We start from the raw sequence: 2,500 nt of genomic DNA, 5'->3' as shown, positions 1-2,500 counted from the left end.
TGTGAGCCAAGGCATCTGTTGCCCCCGGGCTTGATCTGGAGAGGAGAGCCCCACCTTGACTTGACCCTCAACGTCCCTTGGGCCTTGGATATGTTTTAGTGCTGGATACATGTGCACATGTGGGGGCAATCTTCTGAACTTCCATGTTTCGGTGGGAAATGTTGCTAAAAGAGCCTGGTTGGCTCTCTGCCCCCTACATGATGCGTAGTGCTTTGATAGTTTTTAAGAAAGTATGTTCACTCCTTCACACACGGTTGAGCTATGCAGTTTTGGTTACTGAGGAAACGGACCCCTGGTGTTGTCTTAACAGTGCCAATCAATGCCTCTTCTCCACCAAGCCTCTATACAGTATATCACGAAAGTGAATACACCCCTCACAGTTTTGCAGATTTTTGAGTATATCTTTTCATAGGAAAGCATTACAGAAATTTCACTTTGACACAATGATTAGTGACCTTTTAACAACATATTTAACCGCTTAAATTTCTTGTTCACTCAGAAAAAAACAAAATACAGCAATTAATGTTTGAACATGTACTCACAAAAGTGAGTACACCCCAGATTAAAATCCGGTAGAGAAGGGGCTATGTTGGCTCGAATCGTCTAGAAATGAAACGAAATGAAAAGGGATGAAAAGGGAGGTCATCAGTGTGCGTTTCAACCTTTCTTTGCATTGAACTTTTACATTTGTTTATCTTGGTCTCAAGAAAGATGAACAGACCAAGGATATATGGATCACTGGAACCATGTCGTGTGATCTGAAGAGACCAAGATAAACAAATTTGCTTTCGATGGTGTCAAGCATGTGTGGTGGTAAACAAGTGAGTTTTACAAAAAGGTGTATCCTCTCAATAGCCAAGCATGGTAGTGGGACTGACATGGTTTGGGGATGCATGAATGCTGTCAACATTGGCAATCTGAAATACACCTAAAAGAAACATGCATGTCAACATGCACTGTGACTACTGAAGCAGATCATGATATTCTCCATAGGATTGCATTCAAATCTCACACCAATCTATTTAAGCCAGATGCAGACTCAAAATTTAAAGGTTCAATGCAAAGAAAGGTTGAAACGCACACTGATGACCTCCCTTGTCATCCCTTTTCATTTCGTTTCATTTCGAGACGATTCGACTCAACATAGCCCCTTCTCTACCGGATTTTAATCTGGGGTGTACTCACTTTTGTGAGTACATGTTCAAACATTAATGGCTGTATTTTGTTTTTTTTCTGTGTGAACAAGAAATTTAAGCGGTTAAATATGTTATTAAAAGGTCACTAATCATTGTGTCAAAGTTAAATTTCTGTAATGCTTTCTTATGAAAAGATATACTAAAAAATCTGCAAAACTGTGAGGGGTGTATTCACTTTCGTGATATACTGTACGATGGGCAGTTATGTTGATAGAAAAAGCAAACAAAATTTGGTGGGCAAGAGACGATGGACAATTCAAATTGATTTATTCACAAAATCACAAAATTATGAATCGCAATTTAAATCAACCCATCACATCAAAATACATACCAATAACACCTACCCAGCTCAACACACAAAAAGAGCAGCTCCATGCACATGTAGGCGTGCTACATGCATATGCAAAGGAGCTGCAATCAAAACACCAGACAAAGGAAAGAACACGTTAGATGTTGTCAAAGATAAATGCACCAACCATCAGATGGGCACGTACACTGATATCCACGCGTGCACGGTTCTGAAGTCTTTATTCTATGCACAGCAGGGGGTTGTCTTGCCAGTCAACGGGGGAAAAAAACTTAAAATGCCAATTATGTGTTTTGGTTTCTTTCTTTCTGTCTTGGTTTAATCTACTTTCTTTTCTTCTGATACACATGCCTGCTATCCACCAATTCCTCTGTCCCTTCTCTCTCTCTCTCTCTCTCTCTCTCTCTCTCTCTCTCTCTCTCTCTCTCTCTCTCTCTCTCTCTTTCTCTCTATCTCTCTCATTCTCTCTCTCTCTCTCTCTCTCTCTCTCTCTCTCTCTTGTGCTCTCATTCTCTCTCTCTCTCTCTCTCTCTCTCTCTCTCTCTCTGATTGTGTTAAGGGTAGAATATATTCGTCTTCCCCCTAGCATGTTGATTATTGATTTCTGCTGAAACCTTGACAGGCAAGTCCTGTCCCTTGCCATTTCTTTTCATTTCTATGAATGCTTCTTTCATTTTTTTCTCATTCCACACTTTAAGAAACCGTGGTCACCTCTTCCCTCTCTTTCAGCCTTTTTCCTTTATTCGGGTCTCTCTATCCCCCACTCGCTTTCTCCCTTCCTCTTGCTCTTTCTCTACTTGTATCGCTGCCAATCCCTCTCTCTCTCTCTCTCTCTCTCTCTCTCTCTCTCTCTCTCTCTCTCTCTCTCTCTCTCTCTCTCCTCACGGTCTCTCTCCATCATTATTCCATCAATGTTGAATCTGCCTTTTAATACAAGTTAATTAATGATCTCAATCTCAATCCCCCCCCCCTCTCTCTCTCTCCCTCTCCCTCTCTC

At 41.2% G+C, this 2,500-nt stretch overlaps 1 protein-coding gene across 1 annotated transcript in view; it reads left to right on the top strand.

Annotated features, from left to right (window-relative positions):
* The window catches only part of itfg1 (integrin alpha FG-GAP repeat containing 1), a 252,316-nt gene that overhangs the window by 221,707 nt on the left and 28,109 nt on the right, over positions 1-2,500 (top strand). The gene's annotated exons all lie outside the window — the stretch shown is intronic.

Source organism: Engraulis encrasicolus, chromosome 22, assembly GCF_034702125.1.
Source record: "Engraulis encrasicolus isolate BLACKSEA-1 chromosome 22, IST_EnEncr_1.0, whole genome shotgun sequence".
NCBI lineage: Eukaryota > Metazoa > Chordata > Actinopteri > Clupeiformes > Engraulidae > Engraulis > Engraulis encrasicolus.
Note: the sequence above shows the minus strand (reverse complement) of the source record. Positions and strands in the feature narration are given on the sequence as shown.